The sequence below is a fragment of the Corvus moneduloides genome, chromosome W (assembly GCF_009650955.1).
Source record: "Corvus moneduloides isolate bCorMon1 chromosome W, bCorMon1.pri, whole genome shotgun sequence".
In the NCBI taxonomy this organism is placed as follows: Eukaryota; Metazoa; Chordata; class Aves; order Passeriformes; family Corvidae; genus Corvus; species Corvus moneduloides.
The window spans coordinates 2,475,340-2,499,801 of NC_045510.1; positions in this window are offsets into that span (position 1 = coordinate 2,475,340).

Sequence of the window (24,462 nt, forward strand, 5' to 3'; positions counted from 1 at the left end):
TTTAAAAGTCCTTTAAGAAAATGTTTAAGTCATAAAATATAATATTTCAGTCTCTGACACTTCCGTGTTCGGGGAACTCGGGGAGAGGTGGCCAGCCCACCCATTCCCAGCCCCTGTGCTCACCTCTGGAAAAGTCAGGGGGCGGCGGCTAGCCGGCCCCTTCTCCACCTCTGGGGCAGTCAGGGGACAGTGGCAAGCCCACCTCTCCTCCACCCCTGTGCCCGCCCTCCACCCCTGATGAGACTGACGGAGGGGAGACTGTTGAAAGCCGAAAAGTACAGATTAATGAAAGAGCTGTGCAAGCAAAGGCCTGCATGAGAAAAAGCCTACATGAGAAAATGCCTGCATGAGAAACAGGCCTGAGAACCAAAAGGGAGTTTTAAGGAGGTACAGTGCTGTGCTGATAAGATGTACTGACCATGAAAAGGGAGGGAGAACTTTGATTTCTCAAGTCAAAACATAAATAATAGAAGCTTGCCAAATGTAGTCATTTATCTAACCCAATTATGTAGAAGTAAGAATGCACTTTTGTAAGTTTAAACTAATTAAAGAACTGATAAGCACGTACTTTCACACTATATAAGTGCCTCTGTATTGCCAATAAACGAAGCTTGCTTTATCAATCACATTGATTGTCTGCATGTTTTCCCCCGCCGAAGTCAACAATTTGGCCCCCGAACAGAGACTGGCATGTCGTTTTCTTGACTAGGCGGGAGACCGAAAAGGCACCGATAGAAGCAATCGGAGGGCAGAAGATCAGCAGCTACAGGCAAGCGTCTGATCCGTGCCTGGCCTGACCTACAGAGGGGTCCGCCGTTTTGGCTGACAAGGGCAAACCTGGAAAAGGCTGCACAACTCCTGTCGACAGGAACAGCAGTAAGACACAGATTGCGGTAGGACGCAGATATGGAAACAGAGGTGGCCCTTGATTTATTTTTACACTTTTTAGAAACGCGGGGAGTTAAAGAAGTAAACCTTTGTAAGGAACTAGCTGACCCAAGATCGTTCAAAAAGAAAGCTAAAGAAGCAAAAGCTCTTGGCTTAACCTGGAGGGCAGTAACTAGCACTCTCGCAGAGATGAAAACAGAGAGGACAGTGGCCGCGGCCGCCATAGAGGCTTTAGAGAGTGGCAGCTCCGGGTGTAGCAGCTCCGAGAAAGGAACAGACGGGGGTCTTACGGAGCGGCGGCCAGAGACCAGAGCGGAGTCCAGGGTAGCACGGTTCTTTGGGCTGGCCACGAGAAAACCGATTAAAGGCACAGCAGCACCCGTCCGCTCACTGCAGGAGTTGCTGAACTCGGCAGAGCAGGATGTTATCCCTCTGAAATATGAGAGAGAAATGTCCGCGAACGCGGAAGCAGAGCTGCCCGACCCAGGGGGCGAGGCACAGGCGGGCCAAGGAGACACAGGCAGTCCTGGTGCCCGGCCGAAAGCGGCAGAGCAACGGAGCGGTCCTAACTCCCGGCCAAAAGAAGCAGAGCGCAACCCCTCTCTGCCGAACAACGGAATAACATCTGGCAGCGACGTAGCTTCTGCGTTTTTGTCGCCTACAGAGCCAGAGCCATCCAAGGCTGCCGGGGGTCAGCCCCAAGAGGGAGAGAAGCACCAAGAAATGAGCAAACATCAAGGTGACACACAAGACCCACTGTATGCACTCCAAGCTGACATGCTAACTGGGAGCGGAGCTTACGGGGCGACAGTAACACAACTGACCATGCCCGTAGTCATTCATCAGCTGTCACAGACTCTTGCCCATAGAGCCTTGTTGTCAGTACCTGAAAAGAAGAAGTTTCCCTCGTATGCAGCAGTCCGACAGGGGCTGTCAGAACCATATGGTGAGTTCATCGACCGTTTGTCAGCAGCCTTAAAGGATGCAACTGAGCTTTCTGAAGAGCTCCAAGAGCAAATGTTCCGAACACTTGCCTTTGAAAATGCTAATAGGCAAACTAAGACAATTCTTGCCACGCTGCCCCAAGGAGCAGGTGTAGACGATATGCTGGTACGTGCTACCCGTGCAGAACAGTCATCTCAAACAGCTGCTTTTACTGCAACGCTGCAGAATGTCCTTCAACAACAGGGACAAGTCATCGCCGCAGCACTGACCAGAGGGGTGCCCAGCAAGTGGTGCCATGCTACGCATACAAGACCCTGAAGCGAGAAGGCGCAGTCAGCATCAGCTCCTGAGCAAAGTGATGCCACTACTTCAACAGCTGAAAACTCTGAGACCTCCGTCCTGAGAAGCCTTGGGAGAGGCTGCAGACATGGCTGAGTGAAGGAGCTGAGGACTTGCCAGATCCACCACTCTCTGTAGCAGGAGAAATAGCGAGACTCTGGGGCGAATGTAACAGCTGCCCTAGGCGGTTGCTAGTGACTTGTGGTGGGTGTCGGTGAACTCTCTCCAAAGGCAAAACTAAGAAGGAGAGTTGCATAAATTTTTTAGTATAGCACCAAACACAGAGGTAGAGTGAGAAATTGTTTTTTTAACTGTCTTGAGACAAGAGCATTAGGGGACATTTTCAATCAGCTGTCCACCCATTTAGATTGAGTGAAGGCAGTCAATTTGGCTAGCATCTATGTTTTTACCTGGTGCTTCAGCAGCCAGGGCTTACGCTATTTTGCATAAACTTGCTTGCTGGGAGAGGGATAAGTTAAACATAACTTCGCAGATGCTTGACGAGATAAGCGTAGATGTTACTAGTGTTAGACATACAGTATTACAAAATCAAGCAGCCATTGATTTTCTACTATTAGTTCACGGCCACGGCTGTGAAGAGTTCTAAGGTATGTGCTGTATGAATCTTTCTGACCACTCTGTCCTAATTCACAAGCAGATAAGGGAGTTACATCAGTTAACCACACAATTACAGAAAGAAGACGGTCTCAGCTTAGAAGGATGGTTAAAGTCACTAGGTTTAAGACCATGGCTAGTTTCACACATGCAGCATTTGATTACTGTAGGACTAGTAATATTATTAATAATAGTGTGCTTACCTTGCCTGCGACAACACTTGCAAAAGATGATATACAAAGTTACTACATTTGTAGCCAATCAAGTATTGCTTGTACAAAAAGAAAAAAGGGGAATTGTTGAAAGCCGAAAAGCACAGATTAATAAAAGAGCTGTGCAAGCAAAGGCCTGCATGAGAAAAAGCCTACATGAGAAAATGCCTGCGTGAGAAATAGGCCTGAGAACCAAAAGGGAGTTTTAAGGAGGTACAGTGCTGTGCTGATAAGATGTACTGACCATGAAAAGGGAGGGAGAACTTTGATTTCTCAAGTCAAAACATAAATAATAGAAGCTTGCCAAATGCAGTCATTTATCTAACCCAATTATGTAGAAGTAAGAATGCACTTTTGTAAGTTTAAACTAATTAAAGAACTGATAAGCATGTACTTTCACACTATATAAGTGCCTCTGTATTGCCAATAAACGAAACTTGCTTTATCAATCACATTGATTGTCTGCATGTTTTCCCCCACCGAAGTCAACAGGAAACCCCGTGCCACTCCTCTGGCTTGGAGCTGTCTGGTCACTCCCTCCCCCGCCCCTGCTCGGATGACAGCAGAGACCTGTGCGGGTTGCCCCAGCGGCAGACCGCCGCCCCTCCACCCCCTGCCCCCACCCCCACCTATGCGGGCTGCCCTGGAGATTGAATGGGGGGAAGACCCCCCCCCCCCCCGTCACGCAAAGCTGATGCCACCATATCTACATCTGTCATATTGATCTCTCTGTTCATATTCGTATGCGAGCTAGCTTGCTGCAGCTTTTCCCCTCCCCTCCTCTTTCTTAAAGTCATCTCCATGGTATTTCTCTTTACTAGATATGCTTCTTCCCTATTCAGATACACAGTAAAAAGTTCTGCATATCTTAGTTCATCAAATCTACATAATGATCTCAGTTCTACCATCAGGTCAGTAGTTATATCATTTTCCAAGCTACCAAAGTGAGGCCAGCTTCTTTGACTTCATTTTAAAGTCGGCTAAACTCGTGTGGACAGTCTGATTAACTCTTGCGTGTCTAGAGTAGTTCTCTGCCCTGTCAGTCATTTCCAGTGTTTTATTATCAACTCTAATGGGCTGTTAGGAGGGATTTTCTTGTTTTCATCTGAAAAAACACCACCCATGTTTACTCACAGGCAGGAAAACTCTGCCAGAGGGAAGCTTTTAATTCTGGAATTCAGCCTGCAATCCGGCTTCAGAATTCCGACTTCCCAGGCAATTTATCTAGCTTACTACACAAACTACAGCCCTTTAAAATACTAAAAAGCAACTAGTTTTAGCAAACAGTAAACGCGTGCGCGCGAAAATCTGGTCTCAGCAGGATTCAAACCCACAGCCTCTCGAGGTCCTAACCAACCAGCCAACCTCTCAAGCCTCTGAGCCAATTCTATGGCTGCATGGAATGCACCCTCTGGGCTCTTGTGTATTTGACGGACAGTGTGCCTTTCTTTCCACAGTTTGCAGGGGAAAGGTTTAAGCTTTCCCCTTTCATAGGTGTCTTGGGGTGACTTGATGTTGTATTTCGGATTTTTTCCCTTTTTCTGCTGGACTGCTTCAATATCAGAACACATCAGGAGGACTTTCCACTCAGCACAGAGGGCCTGGCTGTGGATACAAAAATGCTGCTAGCAAGGATTTTCTTGCTATTTTCTAAGTCCGTGAGAGACTTTTCTCTCTCACAGAAGAGGTAGCAGTTATGTAAACAACCAAACACCTGCAGCCTTAAAAAGTCTTCTTTATAGTACAATAGAAAAATATTTTGGCAATGGATGTTTTAGGATTTTAGCCAATCACCCCCAAGGGAGGGCTGATCCTTTGTCCAATTAGACTATGAAGAAAAAAGTCTATAAAAGAGATTGTAAAATAATTAAATAGATCAATCTTGCTGCACAATTCCTGCCTGCTGGATCTTCTCTCCTCCTCCTCCCTACGGCTCCGGGACACGGTGATATACCCTAGGGTATAGGGCTGCGGTAATACCTGGTCCTGGGCCAAGTCCCAGCTCCAAGGAGGAGGGAGACCAAAGGGAGGACTAACATTTTTCGCAGGTTTTTCTCCACAACAAGCAGTTTTATTATTTAGCATTATTATCCTTTTCCCGTGTGTTTGTTAAATAAATAGTTTTTATCTCTTTCACTTTCCTTCGAGGAAAAAGTTTCTTTTTTCCCCAAACCTGGTGGGGGAGGGGTGGTTTGTAACCTGCCTTCTCTTAGAGGGTATATTTCTAAATTTGGCCAAACCGGCACAGTGGGCTTCTCTGCCACCAACCTTTCCAACTCCCTCGGAGATCTCTTTCCCTAATGCTAGCACAATACTGGGTCTCCTTTTAACTCACCTTCCTTTCCGTGCTTTTGCCTTTCCATGCTGGGTCTTAAAGTCCTGGTCACAGTCCTGGATCGTCGTTCTGGCCCCTCTGTAATTTGCCAGCAGAGAGAGAGGCAAAGCAAGATGTGTTTCAACCCAAGACCGTGAGTTTCAAGGTCTTTAGGGTCCCTTCGTGGTTGCCAGCAACTGATGCCTTTTCTTGGTCTTAAAATCAAGAGTCAAACGTGGTTAGAAGGGAAAAAGGGATTTTACTTCGGTATTTATTTTAAGGATCTTTAGGTGCCCTACATCCAGGTGGAATGCACCTCAATGCACACCGCAATGCCCCCAACAAAAGATTTGGTATAACATTATAGGTCTTACTATTTAGCATATCCATCAAAAATTCCCCAATGAGAGGCTTGAATGAGCCCAAGGAACTTTCCCCTGGATGGTTCTATCTTAGTTTGAAAAATGTGTTCTGGAGGGGACCTTGGGGTCTGGGGCACACTGATCCCTAACTACGAAGCTTCTAAAATGTTTAGTCTCCTAGCTTAACAAACAAGTCCAAGAATGGAGGCAAAAAGCACTAAAGAATACAGAAGTTGTAAAAAGGTATAAAAGGGGTTTAAAAAAAAGGCAAAAAATCATCATGGCATCAATAGACAAAACAAAGGACTGAATCTCTGGGAACTTGGGGTGGGATTTATGGTAATGGGTGAATTGTATTATGCGTGTAGCGACTGCATATAAGTAAAGCTCTTGTAGAATCACATGTCCACTTTAGGTTAGACTCTCCTGCGTGCACCTCAGGACTGAATAAATTATGCCCTCTTTGCCACAATTTTACTGTTGGAGAGACGATATTATTTCGATATTTCGGACATTTGTTAACGGTAATTTGGCACCCCAGCTGAGACTTTGGCCTTGAGCCCCAGAGGGTCTGCGGCTGATAGATCTCCAGCTGGCTCCGAGGGATTCTCGGGGAGGGCTTTGACTTCTGATTGTCTCCTGGGACTTGGGCAGAATCCCTGGGTGAGTAAAGGCATTATTTATTATTTTGGGGTTATTGGTAAGGAGTATATAGGAGTTACTGGAAAGGGGGTTTTGAGTCCTGTAGTGGTTCGGTTCAAAATATCCATTACTTATTTATTTTGCTTCTGTGAGATAAGAATTAGGAGAAAAGCAAATCAGGCACAAAACTTAAAAGAATATAAAGAAGTTTATTAACAGACCTAAAAGAAAGGAAAAAAAATCAGACTAAACCTTCAGAACGCTTTCCTCCACCCACCTTTCTCCCTTCTCCCACTGACAACGTAAAAAGACAACCCATGAGATTTTCAGTCAGTTTACCACCTCTATAATAATCGCTTTTTTCAGTTCACTTAGGGAGAGGAGTCTCTCTTACTCATGCTATGGAGACATCTCCACAAGAAACAGTTCCCTCATGGCTTCAATGTCACAGCGAGACAGCCACCCGGGTTGGTTCTCTGCTCACATGTGAAAGTCCCTTCCTGCCTCTGCGTCCTTTTTGGAGCACTTCCCACTTTGCCCGGTCAGCTCTGGACGCAGGAGGCTGCGGGGGCCAGCCTCCGGAATCCGGGAGACCAGAGGTCTGGCTCGTGGGTCCTTCCACAGGACCGCGGCAATAGAGGCAGGTGGTGGAAGAAGGAGGCAGGCTCAATTGTGGATGAAATCCGGAAGGTTTATTGTGTCTCCGAAGAGGGGACCTCCCCCCCCGGGGGTTTCCAGCAATGAGCAACCCTGAACGCGCCTGCCAGGGGTTTTATGGGGGGGTGGCAACAGGGGAGGGATGACAAAGGCATCGAATCAGGGAAGGAGAAGGACGGGTCTGTGGGATGAGGGACACACAAGGGAACCTATCTTGGGAAAGGAAGGGAGGGATCCTCCCCCCAAGACCAATCACTCGACGCCCCTGCCAGAACTTTCTAGAAGCTTGGGAGGGGTGCCGGAGCGATTGGCAGGGGTCTGGGAGGAGACAAATAGAGAAAGCCGGGTTATGAACACAAAACCAGGAGGGTATAAACTGGGATGGTACAGTAATATGAAACCCAAAGGGGAGACCCGGACTGAACCAAACAAGACACACTCCCACATCTCCCCCTTTCTTGTTTTTTAAGATGGTTTAAAGTTCGGCTGGGGGTAATTTTCAGAGTCCGGATAAAAGACCTCGAACTCTTGCAACTCAGGAGCCGTAGGTTCGAGCTCCGGTTCTTGCAGGGTCTCTGCATCCGGGAGTACCTCGGCTCGGTCAATATCCGTAGGGGAGGGGGAGCTTGTAATCAACTTTACTAACATTCTCTTGAGGAGTCCAAACAAAATTAGGGCAACCAACAAAACAAAAAGAAAAATCAGTCCGGATCGGAAAATAGATCCTGCCCATCTGGATAGTCCCCATTTGCTGAAGATGTCGCCGAGCCAGTCACCAGTTTCTTTCCGAATTTGCATCACCACGGCCTGCATCTTGTCTGTGGATGTTCTCCGCCCTTGATGTAAACATATGTGGTCTTGGCCCATGGTTTGCGCCAGGACTGACCACACGTTTGCTGCCGGTTGGGGAACTATCCACGGCGACGCAGGCCATGGGAGCAGCTGCAGGATGACAACAAGCTGCAGGCTTCTGGCGACGGCTCGGATGGACGGTGCAGGATCCATTTCTGTAGTCTCCAAACTAGAAAGAAACTCAAAAGGAAGAATACCAAAATTGGGAAGAATACCTGGGGGCGAACTTAGGGTCCAAAGGGCCGTAGGATTAACCCACCCCGGTTTTAGGGGGTGCTTGACTCCTTCCTCTGGTGGGCTGGGAAATACACGGTTTCACCCATTTTGATGGGATCCACCTGGGGCCCTCGGAGGTGGATATGCATGCATATCCCTTCCCCCATGTAACTAGTTCATGAGGGCCCTGTATTTCCCGAGTCTCCGGGTCTTTAACCAACACCGGAGGCCTTTCTTTCATTTGCAGCTGCTGAGACCGCCTCAAGTGCCGCACGATCGGTGGATTCAGGTTCTCAAAGGCACAGTTGAGGAAATTTAGTGTGAACAGTGCCCTTGAGAGCCTGACAGCTGGGGATTCTAATTTCTTTGAGGACCTTTGCCGCTGTAACATCTTTTTAATATTTTGGTGAGCCCTCTCTACGATGGCTTGACCAGTCGGGGAATAGGGGATGCCTATGCTCTATTCCCCATTGCTGTAGGAAGCTCCTGAACTCCTTGGAGGTATAGGCTGGGCCATTGTCAGTTTTAATAACTTTGGGGATGCCCAGGGTAGCAAATGCTTGCACTAGGTGCCTTATGACATCGCTAGCCCTTTCCCCTGTGTGGGCAGAGGCAAAGACGGCTCCAGAGAAGGTATCTACTGACACATGTACATACTTCATTCTGCCGAAAGAAGCGACATGTGTCACGTCTATCTGCCACACCTCACAACTATTAAGGCCACAGGGGTTTGCGCCGGTGCCAATGGCGGGAAGAGCTAATTGGTGACATTCAAGACACGCTGCCACGATCGCTCTGGCCTGGTCGTGCTTCAAATTGAACTGCCGAACCAGGGCAGGCGCATTCTGATGGAACAACTGATGGCTGATTTTGGCCTGCTCAAATACATTTGGAATCGGGGCCATCACGGCTGGCGCAGCGAAGGCATCTGCGTTCCTGTTGCCTTCCACGATGAACCCGGGCAGGTCCATGTGTGACCTGACGTGCATCACGTAAAATGGTTGCTCTCGGTGGGAGACTAGGCTAACCAATTTTGAGAGCAACTCATACAAGGCTGTGTTGGAGACCTCTCGCAATATGGCATGTTCAGCTCTGGAGACTACCCCTGCTACATATGCAGAGTCAGTTATCAAATTAAAGGGTTCGGGGAATCTTTCAAAAGCCCTGACGACAGCGTCTAACTCAGCAACTTGAGGTGATCCTTCCACCTCCTTAATATCAGCCTCCCACCGCTGAGTTTGGGGGTCTTTCCAAGTCATGACTGACTTGTGGGACGCCCCAGACGCATCAGTGAAAACGGTCAAGGCCTTTAAAGGTTCCTTGCTCCGAACACTCTTTGTATTTAATTCAAATTGGATTTCCGAATTAAAAAATTTGTGGGCTGGCCTATGTAAGGAAATTTGGCCTGTGTAGCCCTCCAGAGCGAACTGCAAAGCTTCACAATCATGAAGCAAGCTCTCCAACATTGCCTTGGTAATTTGGCCCGTTTGTGTCCTGATTGGTACGTGAATGCAGTCGAAGTCACATCCTGATAACTCCCTGATCCGGACTCTAGCTTTCCGGATCAGTTCAGCCATCAGCTCTTGTGGCTGTGTCATCCTTTTGAACCTGTGGTGACTGAGAAAGACCCACTCTATTATCAAGAGGGGGTCCCTCCGGTCCCGGTCCTCTTTGCTCTTCTTTTTGTCTTCCCATTGGAAGACAACCCCATGCAGGTGTGGCAGATTACCCAGGATGATGAACTTAAATGGCAAGTCAGGTCTATACCTGCTTGCTTGCCTGGTGGACATCAGGTGTTGCACCCTCTCCAGGGCTGTCCGCGCCTCTGGGGGAAGTGTCCGGGGAGAACTAAGCTCCTCTCCCCCTTTCAATAAATCAAAAAGGGGGGCTAGGTCTTCGTTGGATAGACCCAGCCACGGCCTTACCCAATTTAGTGACCCACACAGTTGGTGGACATCTTCTAAGGTCTTAATATTTGTATCGATAGCCAATTTTTGCGGCACAATGGTCCGCTTGGTAATTTCCAGGCCCAGGTACTTCCAAGGTGGCATCCTTTGAATTTTCTCTTCTTGGAGCTCGAACCCTGCAGCAACCAATGCACTGATTGTCAGGTCAAGCACACTCGCAAGCATGTCATTGTCGGGGGCACACACGAGGACATCATCCATGTAGTGGAATATGATGGCCTCTTTTGCGGCTGCGCGAACTGGGGCAAGCAAGGAAGAGACATACCATTGGCAGATGGTCGGGCTGTTCTTCATGCCCTGCGGCAGGACTTTCCAATGGTATCTCTTCCTCGGGGCTTCTCGGTTGATAACCGGAACCGAGAAGGCGAAACACGGGGCATCGTCAGGGTGCAGAGGAATTTGGAAAAAACAATCTTTAATATCGATTACTGCCAGGTTCCAATTTTGGGGAAGCATCGTTGGGGATGGCATTCCCGGTTGGAGAGAGCCCATGTCCTCTATCACGTCATTAATTTGGCGAAGGTCCTGGAGGAGCCGCCATTTGTCTTTGTTAGGTTTTTTGATGACAAAGACCGGGGAATTCCAGGGGCTGTTGGTCTCCACGATATTCCCCTTCTTAAGCTGCTCTTCCACGAGCTTCTCGAGCGCCTCTAATTTCTCATTATAGAGCGGCCACTGCTCTACCCAAACCAGCCGGTCCGTTTTCCAATTCAGTTTTTGGGTAGGGCGCTCCTCAGTGGCCACCACGCAAAAATTTATCGGGGGGTCAGGTATGTCAATTGTGACTCCCCATTGTTGCATGAGGTCTCTCCCCAAGAGGGGTTCCTTGTAATCCAATATGAACGGACGTATGTTCGCCAATTGTCCGCTCGGCCCCTTAATTTGCACGATGCTTTTGGACCGTTTCGCTAATTGGATGCCCCCAACACCCTGCACGTGTCCGGTCACGTTTTGCAATTCCCAATGTGCCGGCCATTCCCGTGTGGGAATGATCGTCACATCTGCCCCTGTGTCCAGAAGCCCCTTGAGATGTAGGACTTCTTCCCCTCTGTTGATCTTACAGTCTACCCGCGGTTTCCCTGTTCCTATTACATGTGGCACACACCGTCGGGTGTGGCCCTTCTTCAGGGATAGCCTGGGCGACCATCTGCCCTCTAGGCAGAAACAGAGGTGGACGGACACAGCGCGGCCAGAGAACGGGTCCTTCGGGACTGGATGTCATGAGTCCCGGAGCGACTTCGATCTCTGGTGGTGTGCATTTAACATCTCCAACAATGACATACCTGCTAGGGCTTGGGTCCCACGTCCCCAGCTCACCACCGACACTTACTGGTGCGGCGTGCCACTCGTTGGTTTTCAGGAAGAGCGATGTCGACAGCTGCAACCTGAAAGAACCATCAGCAGGAGAAGTGAAGTCAGGCTGAAAAGTCACACCTGGTAATTTTGCATAGTCTTTTTTGGCCCCTTTTTGTTCCCCCTCCCCCTCGCGGCCCGACCTTTTTATATCGTCACGCGGGTCGGGCGCGCGCTCCCCACTCAGTTTTTTTGTAACTGGCTCCCTAATCCCCCAGACCCTTGCTCCTGTTTAAATTGATGAAATTGCCGCCTGAGCGGGCAGTCTTTGGTCCAGTGCCCGAGTTGGTCACAAAGGAAGCAGGTGTTTCGGGTCTGCTGTTGGGCCCGCTTCTGGCTGTTCCTCGATGGAGGTTGTCCGCTGCTTCGGCCCCTGGTCCTCTTCTGGTCCACAGCAGGATGGTGTGTTGTTGTTCCCACCGAGACCGCTCCTCGGGACCGTTGCTTGTCCGAGCTGGCAGGTTGCAGGTGCGGTGCTTTCGCAGCACAGACTTCTAACATGGCTTGGATTGTCGGCAGGGGGTCCAGTGGGAGGCTCAGGATAGCTGTCTTGCATTGGGAATTAGCATTTGCCATTGCCATCTCTGTTATGACCTCCTCTCTGGCCGCCGGCTGCCTGACCTGCAACTCTACTGCTCGGGTTAGTCTCTCTACAAACCGGAGGAACGACTCCGAGGGCTGCTGTCAGACCCGTGAGTAACTTTCCATGGGCGCGTCCGGTCTCAGGCCAAGGAATGCCTTACCGGCCAGTTCCTTGACCTGCTGCAGCACCTCTAGGGGCAGACTCTGGGCCTGCTTCGGCACCAATGCCCATTCCCCCTCGCCGCTTAAATGGTCCATAGTTAATGCCTGGTTGTCAGCATCAACAGCCGTATCAGAGCTCTGCAGAAGCGCAGGAAGGAGTCGGCGGAGCTCCTTTTCCCATGCCACCCTCCCGAGCAGAAACTCTGCCGAGGAAAGCAAGCACGAGAAAAGCTGACGCAGGTCAAAAGGCGTGATTGCTGCTCCGGAGAGATTTGCCTTTAAAAGGCCACGAAAATATTCGCTTTCTCTCCCGAACTCTTTCTGTGCCTTGCAGAGTTCTTTGATCGTTTGGTGGGAGAGGGGTTCCCAGTTGGTGTGGGTCATTCCCCCTCTCCTGGACCTTTGATAAGAAACCGGAGCGGCAGAAGGAATGGAGTCCAGTTCCGGGTTCCGGTCCTCAGGCCCCTCCCCCTCCGGCCACTCACCGTGGGAACCGGAAGGCCAAGCGTGGGAATCGGAAGCAGGAAGCGGGTGGCAACCAGACACGGACCTACAACAACTTCTAGGGGCGGAGCACGGGGGCGTGCACTGATGACAAGTGGGAGGGGCAACAGGGGTGGACCCAGCTTGGGTGTGGGAGGAGTTAGGGTACTGGGAGGGGTCATGACGAAAGGGGTTGGGACTTGAGAGAAAGGGGTTTTGGGATGAAGAAACGGGAGGAGGGCAAGAGGGGTTTTCTGCCATGTGGCACCCGCCATCTTGTCCTCGTCGGGCAGGGAATCCATTTTCTAAGTTCTCAATATAACTAAAGTGAACCCGGGGTCTAACAACTGGGGAAGTTGGGGAATGGGATAAGCCCCGGGCAGTCTGGCCAGGACTGTCTGGGCGGGGGGGCCGAGAATCCCGAGGAGAGCCAGGGAGTCGGTGGCAACCCTGCGCAGCATCGCGGTTTGCTTCCTTCAGGACGCCCGGTTTAGGGGACACGGGTTTAGGAGAAGGCTTAGGGGTAACTGGGGAACCGGGGGCAGGCTGTCCTTCCCTCTCCCTTTTTTGATTTAAAGCAGACCGAATTTGTAGGTATAGTAAAGAAAATCTATCTAGATCTTTTTCTTTTGTCAATTCAGACTGAGCTATTCTTGCTCCCATGGCGTTCCAAAAGGGATCGCTTAAAACCGAACTGTGGGAGCACTGAGGGAACTGCTGGTACAGCCACCGCACAAACCGTTTTAAACACCCTTTAGAAAAACGTTTCCCCCCCCGCTCCAGGAGTCCCGCAACTTGGAAAAATACCCCCTTTTGTGCTGTGGACAATTTTGCGCCCATAATCCACAGCACAACGTCTGGAGCTTTAAAAATAAACCAACCCTCGGACACCGATTCCCCGAAACAAACCGGAGGCAAGCAACACACTCGCCCCGGGGCTGCGCAGCCTACCCTGGGCTCCTATGAGCCGCGGACCGTGCGAAGCCGTCCACCACGCGCTGCGCGCGGCCGGGCGGGCACCGCCAGGTCCTGCCGCTCCCGCCGCGCCTCGCTCTGCCACCGACACTGCGGCTTGTGTGGCTCCGCCCACACACGGGAACTGCCTTGAAAGGCTTTACGGTAAGTTTCCCCCCCCCCGGGGAAATACTTACCTGCTGGTGCCCAGGCGGGCTCCAGGCGTCCCGATTTCCACCGAGGACGACTCTGCTGGCGCGGGCGGAGCTACCGTCCTCCTCCCCAGGAGCGCAGCTCACTAAAACGGAGCCTGCTGCAACTGGGGTAGCTTGACGTCCCAAGGACGCACTTGGAAGTCCAATCAGTCCCTTCCGTGGGGTCCGGTGGAAGCGGGGGCCCTGCGATGGGCACCAAGCTGCCTCTGCGTCCTTTTTGGAGCAGTTCCCACTTTGCCCAGTCAGCTCTGGACGCAGGAGGCTGCGGGGGCCAGCCTCCGGAATCCGGGAGACCAGAGGTCTGGCTCGTGGGTCCTTCCACAGGACCGTGGCAATAGAGGCAGGTGGTGGAAGAAGGAGGCAGGCTCAATTGTGGATGAAAGCCGGAAGGTTTATTGTGTCTCCGAACAGGGGACCTTGCCCCCCGGGGGTTTCCAGCAATGAGCAACCCTGAACGCGCCTGCCAGGGGTTTTATGGGGGGGTGGCGACAGGGGAGGGATGACAACGGCATCGAATCAGGGAAGGAGAAGGACGGGTCTGTGGGATGAGGGACACACAAGGGAACCTATCTTGGGAAAGGAAGGGAGGGATCCTCCCCCCAAGACCAATCACTCGACGCCCCTGCCAGAACTTTCTAGAAGCTTGGGAGGGGTGCCGGAGCGATTGGCAGGGGTCTGGGAGGAGACAAATAGAGAAAGCAGGGTTATGAACACAAAACCAGGAGGGTATAAACTGGGATGGTACAGTAACACAAAACCCAAAGGGGAGACCCGGACTGAACCAAACAAGACATACTCCCACACCTTCCCTCGATTTACAGCTATCCCCACAAATGTTTTCGAGGGTCCAATCTTGAGCTAATGGAGTACTATTACAGCTGGTGATGGGGTCCGAGGCTGTGACCCAGGAAGAGATGACTGGTCCGGGGAGATGGTCCCGAAAGGAATCGCCTTCCCGAGGTCCGGTGTCTTCCTCTCAGCTGCTGGCAGAGGGGCCCTTGCAGAGGCTGTCAGCTCTTTAGTGATTATCAGCTCGTGGTTTCAGCTCAGCTCTGCAGGGCAGCCTCTAGGCCAAACCAGACCAGAGAGAGACGAGAAGGCCCGTGTGGCTGGTTCCGCACGAAGGTAGCTTTATTGTTGGTCCCCTCCGGCGAAGGGGAAAGCCAGGGGTGAGAGCCCTCTCTGAGCCACAGGGGCCAATTGATCTTGCTTTTATAGGGATACAGGGGATCAACAAGGGGACCAATGGATTACAGGGGGTCTGGGACAGACCACTGGGTTACAGAATGATCTGCATACTGTCTCCCAAAGGATTGTGGGTCTACCTTTCCTCGCCATGACCCAAAAGTAGTTGCCTTTCCAGGGAGTCCTGCTGGGAGATTCCTCAATCTCCTTATCTCAGCAGACATCCCTCCAGGGCAGTGGCTGGGCATATCCCACAGAGTACCATTTTAAGGTTGAGCTGTTCAGAAACAAAGGTTCTCTTCACCTATCTCTGGGAGCATCTTCATCTCTAGGAATAGAGGCTTTCCTCCTCCCCTCGGAGCAAGGGTCCTCATCACTTTCATCTCTAGGAATAGAGGTCTTCTTCCCTGGGAGCAAGGGTCCTCATCAAATTACAGCTACTGTCATTTGCTTATTTCAGCACAAGTACTTTTGCTCACAATTGCAGTTTGAATGCTCCAACCCTCCATGATTTCATGAAATTACAACAGGTGCTCTGATATATCATAGTCCATCACCATAGCTTTACAACAGAATTTCAGCTTCTAAGCTTGAAGCATCTCCTCTTTCTCCTCCCTCAGGGTTTCAGCTCTTCCTGCTTCACTGACTTTGGTGTCTTTATGGTGTTTTCTTCACGTGCCTTCACCTTCCCTCTTCGTCTGACTCGGGAGAGGATTGATGTCTGCAGGCTTCATCTGTTCTGGAGAATCTTACAGCACTAAAAGAGTTAATCTCACACGGGCCGTGCAGCTGGAGTTCGCTTATCGCTGCTGGTCACATGATCTTTTCCGGGCAGTGGGGCAGACTGAGACGAATCTTTGGCTGCACTGGATTGGGGGGCCCGGCCACACCACCTGTATGGAGCAGGGTTGTGGGAGGGCCGCAGATGGAACAGGGTGGTGCCATGGCTGATCCAGCTGGGCTGAAGATTACAGAGGTAATAATGATATTTCAAATATCTGAGTTTTTCCACCAGCAGGCCTTTGCTATTTTGGGGCTCTCCGGCCCATCAGCTATCACAGCTGCTAGCTCAGTGATCCCAACACCCCTTACACCTAATTACAGCATCAAATCACACAGCAAGCTATTATGCAGAAACTGACTACAAATACAACTAGTATGAACAGTTCTTTTATCCAGATGCAGTTTGGTAACCATGATTTGAGGGTATGGAAGATATCTTCAAAGTCCAATGAGTCATCTTTTAGAGTTACCTGATGTAAAATTTGAATTTGTTTCCAAATTTCAGCCAAATCTTTATTAATCCTTCCACTCTGATCTATATAAGAACAACAACTAGTGTTAGTGACGGTACACATGCCCCCTTGTGCGGCTAGTAGAAAATGGAGAGCAATTCTGTTTTGCAGAGCCACACAAGACAAACCCTTAACTTCTTGTAAGGCCATGATTGCATCTGAAGTTTTATTCTCAATATGTTCAAAAATGGCCAAAATGTTAACAATTCCTTTCTCCAATTCAATTACTCCTAAAGAAGGAATAAGAGCCCTAATTGCACTGTGGAAAACTGTGGGATGCTCAACGAGGGGCTTGTTGGATCTTTTCATCCTCCTTACATAAGTTCTCATCCACTGTCCTGGGTTGCAGTGTATTCTATTACCATCCTCATGAGCTGTTGAAACCAGGTGGGGCAGTGTTTCCTTGCCTCCTCCCTCTGGACTACTGTTAATGAGCCCATCAATGCCTTGCCTCATGACTCATCATCCCATTGTGAGATGCTCCACCCAGAAGGAGGAACCAAGCATTCCATCCTAGATATAATCTGAGATTCCGAACACCACAGACAACCCTTTCCACTGGATTCCCAGAGGACAGGAGCTACATAGCCACCAGTGGACCTTCCGAGGAAGAGCAGACCCTTCTACAGGATCACCGCTTCAACAGAACCACATCTACCACTTCAGGAGGACTGCAGCCATCATTTTATCGGACTGCTACTGCCACCCTGACTAACAGGGTGTCAGGTTGTATCCTGACTCTGTCAGTTTAAACCAGTGTTTTCTGCCTTTATGTTGTTTTTAATTTCCTTATTAAATTGTTATTCTGATTTGGTGCCTCCCACTGGTTTGTTTTCAAACTAGTACATCCACCCACTTTGTTCCTCAATGTGATCAAATATTGTTATGTTGGGAATTAAAGACCCGAGGGCACAGGCCCAATCTTGATCAAAGGGCAAAATTTTCCAGGCCTCATTTTTACATATCCAATACCATCCTGATCCCTGTGGGAGAACCATTCTCCATGGTGTCTGTGCTCACGCTATTACGGATTTTGGGTTTGCCTTTTCTTCATAACTGGTTTCATGACAATAGGGAAGGAGAATGACCCTTCCTGTGACATTAATAACAAAGCAGGGAACCTTACAATTTTCTTGATCAGGAATCAGGCCACTTGGGGTTATAGGCAGGTAAGCCTTAGTGACTTGTTCCCGCTTCTCGTGATGGTTCATCTTATTCATTAAAACACCAATTAACGGCCAGTGGCTATTCCCTTCAATTGTTGGCATTTGAGTACAAATCCAACAGTTGTTTGTATGAAGAGCTTTGGATACCTTTTGGACTATAGTCACACGTAAATTTTGTCTCCATACCTGAGTCATGGTTACCAACTGTGGGGCTGTTAAAGGGTCAGTTGGTCTTGCTGACCACCTCTTGGCTCTCCAGCTCACGGGTCACCTTGTGGATAGGGATCACGGCATCTTGATTCATCCGATACTTCCAGCAATGCACTGTTGAGGTGGCGATCGGTACTCGTTGTTCTTCCACCATCAGGCGTCCTACTGCAGAAGGATTTTCTGACAGTCCAGGCAAGGTATTCAATTGCCTAATGCCCTCTGCCTCCACAGCAGCTATTCCAAATGCCCACCTGAATCCTTTTGGGTCTTTGAAATAACCGCACTGAAAGAAATATATCCCCAGAATACACGGGGCCTCTGGACCAGTCACAATAGGGTGTTTCTGCCACTCCTTCACAGTCAAGCTTACCTCAGCTTCCATCAGGGTCAACTACTGCGATCCCCCTCTCACCCCAACAATAGAAACAGGTTCTGCCCCCACATGTCCCAATGGCATTAAAGTACACTGTGCACCAGTGTCAACCAAAGCTTCGTATTTCTGTGGTTCTGATGTGCCAGGCCACCGGATTCACACAGTCCAAAAAACTTGATTTTCCCCAGCGTCTACCTGGCTAGAAGCAGAGCAGCTGTAGTCCTGGCTACTGTTCCCTCCCTGGGTGTACATCCTGGAGGTCTCTTCAAGGGGATCAGACATGTCATCCTCCTTTCTCTTATATCTAGCAGCTTGGCCACAGGAAGCTCAGGCTACATTCATTTTGGTGGAACTCCCTCAGCTAGTGTTTTCCTCCTTGAGTTGATGCAACCGTGCTTCCAGGGTGGAAGTGGGCTTTCTATCCCACCTGCTCATATCTTCCCCATGCTCACACAGGAAGAACCACAGGTCAACTCACAGGGTGTACCCCCTTTCCCTAGCTGGGGGATGTCGGGCTCTGACATTTGGTCCGCTGGTTCACGCTGGTGCCACATAGGAACTGCTCTCCCTCATCTCCTCCCTCATCTCCTCTTTGAGACTCTTAACCACAGCAGAGACGTGAGCCTGCATCGGGCCATGGACCATGCTCTCATAATTCCTGAGTTTGCTGGCTATGGAACCCATTGTCTCTGGGCTGTCCTCAACAGTCATTGTTGCCATGAGGCTGGAGTATTGAGATGGCCCTAGATGTGCCAGGCTCCACAACATTTTCTCTGTGCACCTGACCTTGTCAAGGTAGTTATCGTGTTGTCTGTCCCAAAAACTATCTCTAATACTGCCATTTCTCTCATGCGTTGGATCCCTTCCTCAATGGTCTTCCAGGGCATTCTCTGATAGTGCTCCTGCAGGCTGTCTCTGCGAACAAACCTGTCTCTTACACTCTTTAAAAGCCGCTCCCAGAGAGGAAGGGGCCCTGGGTGAGCAAAGGTGAACAAGGCCCTTATTCTATAAGACTTTTCTTATATGCTACAGCAGGGTGACTATCAAATTTTTCAAGAAAAGAAAACAAAATATTTTCTTTACAATGGCCACCCAGAATAGTCATTTTCTCCCAAAATTGCCACAGAGGGAATGAAGAATGACCTCAGAGGCAATTTGTAGCAAAGTTTCCAAAAGTTCCTACAGAAGGAACTACAATCTCCCAAAGTTTTCAAAAGTTATCACACAAAATTCGCTCACAGGGAATACTGTGGCAAATATTTCTAAAATTTAACACAACATCCTCACAGAGTAAGGCTGTGGCAAACTTTCTAAAAGTTCCTACAGAAGGAGCTGCACAAAATTACCACAAAGAAAAACGTACTATTGTCAAAGGCACTTTGGGTCAGAGAAGAGTATTCCACTTCTGACACCAATTTACTGTTAGGATCCCAATATTAAGAAATGTCTCTGAACAAATTAAGGTGCAAATGAAGCTATCTGCCAAAGTCAATAGTACAGATTTTATTTAACAGTAAATATGAGGTAGAGAGAAATTGAAAAAGGAAAGAGGGGGGAGGGAAAAAGAAAGGGAGTGACAGAGAGATTAAGTAAAGATATCACCACCACATGAGATCCTGTGACATCGCCCTGATCCTTCTTTACCCTGGTCTGCTCGGTGGCGGGGTGCCGCAGTTGAGAAGGACATGACACTCAGGAATCACGCACACCAGCTCCATTCAGAAGGCAAAAAGCATCTTTAATTCTACAAAGCCTCTTTTATACAGTTTCTTGGCACTTGTGCTGTGTCCCCATTGGCTTCTATGTTAACACCCTACAAAACTACTGGTTACTTGCAACTAACACCCATCTAAAACAATCTAAAGCAAATATCAGCCTCCCTAGACCAGCTGTGCTTTCTACATCTGTTGTTTATGATTTCTCACTTCTGTTGATGCTATAATTCTCACGGGTACAAACTGAATTCTCAAGGGTACAAAGCGATTGCGTCCAAGTCGAGCTCTGTGAAACTTTCAGAGCAGCTTGTCAGTTTCCACAGTTCCCGATTGTTGCTGCCTGTTCTGAGCTTCCCCTCCCCCTCCCAAAGACACGTGCTCCTGCCCATGTGCTCCGAGCTCCTTTGTTCCAAGCGCGGGCAAAGCCAAATGTAACTCAGACTCTTTAGCAGTGTCTGATTGGCCGGTCACCCCGGGTCTGCCCCCAGTCCTCCCCTTTCCCCTTCTCCCAATAAAAGATGGCCGAGGGGAGGCTACGCGCTCTCTCTCAGCTCAGCGACTTTCCTGTGAACATCTCTGGTTGCCTGTCTCATTTGAAAGCTTCTAACTGCAGGGAATTGAGCGAGCAGGGAGCTATATTTCTCCCTCTTTGCTTCTGCTGATGGTATTTGCTCTGCAGCTGATTCAGGTACCGATTTTAGAGCTACTAAAGTGCTAGATCGCCCTTGCTACCTCTCAAGGCTGCTCGAGGCTTTCTAAGGCATTGAAATACAAGCGCTAGCCGGTATAAAATTGAAAAGATACCTTCCACACCCGATTTTTGTTTTCAACTGGAAATCCCGTTTTAACAATTCTGATAAAGCAAGCGAGGTGGCACTAGTCTTTTTAGCAAGCCACTCCTGTGATTTAAGAGAAGCTAAAACATGTTTTTCTAATCCCCAAAAATCTAAGGTGCTATCGCAGTCTCTTGCAAAGGAATGCAAGGACTGTCACGAGTTGCATGCGTGTGATTTAAAAGCATAATTAAATTTGGAGCATGCATAGTAAGGCAGCCAATAGTGCATGGACCACCAATAGCATGTGAGGGTAATGCAGGCCACACGCGATTTCCACAAATCAAGAATACTCCTCGAGGCAATTTGCGTGAACATTTGTCTGAAGGGGCTTGATAGTATGTAACATTGTCTTGGTTTAAAACTGTCCAACTGTAACTTGCTGAGACGTTCTGAAATACGTGATTTTCGGGTGACACATTTTGAGTAGCATTAGAAAATGAATCACCTTTGCACCTGTGAAGCCATTATCCTATTAATACTGTTACTGGTTATCTGCAGGTCACAGGATAAGATACATGGAATACAGATCAAAATCAATAAAATCCATCAAGAACAATCATATCACTGACAAAGATATCAGTGGCATAGGAAAATAAAAGATAATGTCCAATGTCCCCAGAGAGAGAGCTGCTTCTTCTTCTTCTGCACTTGGCAGCAAATGGCTACTGTTCCAAAGCTCATCTCGCTGGAGCTCAGAGGCTGTGCTGTTTAGGTAGGAGAAAGTCCATTAGCTGGAAATGCTGACTTTAACATTACCGAATGTCTTTCTGGAAGCATGGAACAGGGAATAGCTGAAGAATTTCAGCAGGAACACAGTAACTTGATGGTAGATGCAGTAGGACACAAGGCCTCTGTTGGCAGGCTGCCCCCGTAAGCTCCCAGGCCTAGCCATGTTCCTGGCAGTCCTACCTCTGCTCCTGATTTAGCCACGAGGGCTAGATGGTGAATAGGTGTCTTGGGGTGACTTTATGATGTGTATCCCATATCGCTGCCCTATGCCCAGAAATTAACTTTGTGCCTTTCTATGCCTCTAAACTGAGCTTGAGAGGGGAAAGGAAAAACTGATCAAAACTTTTTCAAAGCAGTTTGCAGCTTGTTCAAGGTCACACAGAGATAGCAACTTTTTTTTCTCCCAGCTGCGGCAGGGGAGGGAGGAAGCACCCGGCTTGCTGCTCCCCGAGTCATCTTTTGGCCAGTTGTTCAGCTGCTTTTTCTCCGGAGAGAGACTGAGAGTTGAACTTTTTCCTTCCCTGGAATTTCGGATTTTCTCCCTTTTCTGCTGGACTGCTTCAATATCGGAACACATCAGGAGGACTTTCCACCAAGCACAGAGGGCCTGGCCCTGAGCCAAGCCCCAGCTCCAAGGAGGAGACCAAAGGGAGGACTCTGACACTTTCCCAGGTTTTTTCTCCACAGCGAGAGATTTTATTATTTAGCATTATGTTCCTTCTCCTGTGTGTTTGTTAAATAAATAGTTTTTATCTCTTTCACTTTCCTTTGAGGAAAATTTATTTTTCCCGAACCTGGTGGGGGAGGGGTGGTGACCTGCCTTCTCTCAGAGGATATATTTCTAAATTTGGCCAAACCGGTACAATAGGTCATTTTTCTTCTCGCTGGGCCTCCTTTTCTCAGAGGCGATTGATGTTTGTCAGGTCAGGCAGGTAACCATGTTAGTCCTGCTGGCAATAAAACACATGCATACCTTCTCTCCTAGGTTAGTAAATCAGCTAGGCCTTGTCATTACATACCCAATTGTGGATTCTTACGTAAAGCCTTTTTAGAAATTGGTCTCGCACACACAAATCTTCAGACTGGCATCTGCTGGGGATCAAATTGATGATCTGCCTGCAAAAACTTTTAGCGTAAATATTGCATTATCCAAATGCTCCTGGGGAGCCATATTCCTCCTTTTTGTTTTGTGATAACCTGCGCGTCTGTCACTGTAAACGTGAAGGCAAAATAAGAGCAAGCGAATACATGTAATGAGACAGTAAAGTCACACTGAGGAAGAACAAACAGGATAATACATATGATCCACAGCACATGATAAAAGGATAGTGACTTAGAACAATACACCCTCAATTGCCTACTGTACCATCACCCAGCGTCTGCAGTAGCTGGTGAGCCCCGATTCACAATGAGGACCTGGAGAATTTTCCCAGGCGAGGCTCCCAAGTTTACCTTGAAAGGGGGTCCAGCTTTTAGAAGCCCAAATCAGCAAGTCAAAGTGAGTCAATTATGTTTTTAGTGCAGAAACACCTGGGTCTGTACGTATGCCTCTCGACCACGTAGGGCCAGGGCTTGACCAGAGCCAAGGCCTTAACTAGAAGGGTTTCCTTAACATATCCTATAAACAGACCGGTAGTAATGGCAGCTGGGAAAGTTTCTTAAAAAGATACATATCTTACAGATAGCTAACACTGTCCCTGGCTTGTTTTCACGAGCTCTGAAGTGTCCTCAGTCAGAAGAGAATGCAGCATTACTTCTGTGACATCCTACAGGACCGGCTTCGGCAGCAGAAAAAGGAGCTGGCTGGGCGCGCGTGCTGGTTCCTCCACAAAGGAGGCACTTCAGGGACCCGATGGTCTGGGCTCGTGTTACTCTGGAGGCAAAGGAAAAGAGAGGGGCTTCTGGTCTGGGTTCCAACAAGTTTATTGTCAGAAGTTCAGCAACCAGAATAATAACAATAATAATAATGGCGCCGAGTGGCTTTCGCCCTCAGTTTTATAGGGGGTTTGAAAACGGTGGGAAAAGGGAAGACAACCAATGAGATACAAGCCAAGGGGAGGATACAATTCAACAAGAACCAATGGGGGAAACCGGGAGGTGGGAGTTACAACAAGGAGCCCATGAACAACCAAGTAACAGAGAATTTTCCGAACGGGGGGTCAATTTGGACCCGGGTGCCGCCCAGGGGGACACGGCTTAGGTCTCTGTGCCGCCCATCAACCCACCCTCATTGTCACTGTCTTGGGTGGGGAAATCCACCCAAGGGAGAGCCCTGAATTGATTGACATTCACCTGCCCCAGCCCAGCAGTGGGCTGGGTCACCGCAACAGATAGCTACACAACAGTATGTGAAAGTTTGTAAAACAGTCGACTTTGTCATTTATCTTTAGCTAAGTAGTCAATGGTACCATAAACAGACTGCAAACAACTAAAGAAACACACGTGTAATATCAAATAATATCTTCTGGATAATGCCTTTTATGAAAAGTCAGTGAATTCACACTATTATATTAAGAGCATATGACATCAACAGTAACTTATTCTCAGAAATCCAGAGTATACTTCTCTACACATCTATGCATATAAGATAATAAGGGAAAGCACTGAACAGCTTACGATTAATAATATCCATAATTTGCAATTTTTACTCATCCTTCTCTGCCACCTACAAAAGATAAAACAGCAAAGATTGTCATGAATAACCATTTAATTGAGCAATGCAGAACATTTATACCCATAGAATTTCCAATGAATTTAAGGATCTAACAAGCCGAATCCTCACGTATTTTTACAACTTATTATCTTATAATCATAAACAGTCACTTACCAATCCTTTATCATAATTGTTTCCATCTGTTCATTCTTATCTCTGTAACAAAAGAACTGTATCATTCAATTTAAATGACCATATTTCAGCAGAACTTAGACTTCACTCAAAATAAATGTTACTCAAAAGTAACAAAGTAAACTGAACAGAACTTTAACATCACTGAAACTGAACAGAAATTAACTTTAATATAACTTAAAGTTACAAGAATTTAAAAATAACAAAACTTAACCTGAACATACTTAGATTTGACTTTGCTTAAACTTAACAACACTTTAAACTAACAGAACCTTAAATGTAGTAGAATATCAAATTAACAGAACAAACTTGACATGACTTAAATTTAACAACAGGTTAACTTAGTAGAA